The 857-nt window shown below is 30.9% G+C and overlaps 1 protein-coding gene across 4 annotated transcripts in view; it reads left to right on the forward strand.

Moving 5' to 3' along the window:
* The window catches only part of LOC106871484 (uncharacterized), a 167078-nt gene that overhangs the window by 18372 nt on the left and 147849 nt on the right, over nucleotides 1-857 (forward strand). For all 4 annotated transcript variants that reach the window (XM_052968880.1, XM_052968879.1, XM_052968882.1 and 1 more), the window contains exon 2: nucleotides 385-457. The gene's annotated coding sequence lies outside the window, so the exon portion shown is untranslated. The remainder of the gene's footprint in view (nucleotides 1-384; nucleotides 458-857) is intronic.

The raw sequence follows: 857 nt of genomic DNA on the forward strand, positions 1-857 counted from the left end.
ATATATATATTTAAGTGGCAATATACTACACTTTATCGTGCAGTTACTGTTAATACTTCATTTAGAGAATTAACATTGCTTGTTTTCACCTTTTCGATATCAGTGAAGAATTTCACTTGAAAAGAAGATATATATATATATATATATATATATATATTTATGTATATTTACATACACATGCCATTCTCAAATTTCAAAAGCAGGAAAAAAGTTTAAAGGTCAGAAAGTTGTTTTCATTGTTGTTAGATAGACATTTGATTGAAGTTTCAGTCAAACACATAGAGGGTGGCCCACAAATATCAGTAAATTTGGCATAAAATATACTGAAGTTGTGACTTCTTATTCCTCTTACGTCATACATATTTACTTTTCTCAATTCTACAGGTCTAGATAGTTGAAATTTACACACAGAATTGTAGGACTTACACTCAGAACTGCAGGAGTTACACTTGGAATTGTAAGTATCTGTAAAGCTCACGAATTATTTATTGTATGTATGTATCTATCTTTTACTTGTTTCAGTTATTGGATTGCGGCCATGCTGGGGCACCACCTTGAAAAGTTTACTCATGGGTACTACTTAAACAAACACTAGTTGTTAAACAGTGGGTGGGGGATACTACCCATATATGTATATATATATATATGGGAGAATTTACGAAAAAACAACAACAAACGAGGACAGGTGGTGTAAACAACAAAAGGATGTATTAGTTTAACGCTTGGGAACAGAGAAAATCTTTAACGTTTCGAGCTACGCTCTTCAACAGAAAGAAATAAGGAGAAAAAAAATTAAATGTCGTGGTCAGCGATCTATCATGGTGATATATATATATATATATATATATATATATATA

The sequence above is a fragment of the Octopus bimaculoides genome, chromosome 6 (genome assembly GCF_001194135.2).
Source record: "Octopus bimaculoides isolate UCB-OBI-ISO-001 chromosome 6, ASM119413v2, whole genome shotgun sequence".
Lineage (NCBI taxonomy): Eukaryota > Metazoa > Mollusca > Cephalopoda > Octopoda > Octopodidae > Octopus > Octopus bimaculoides.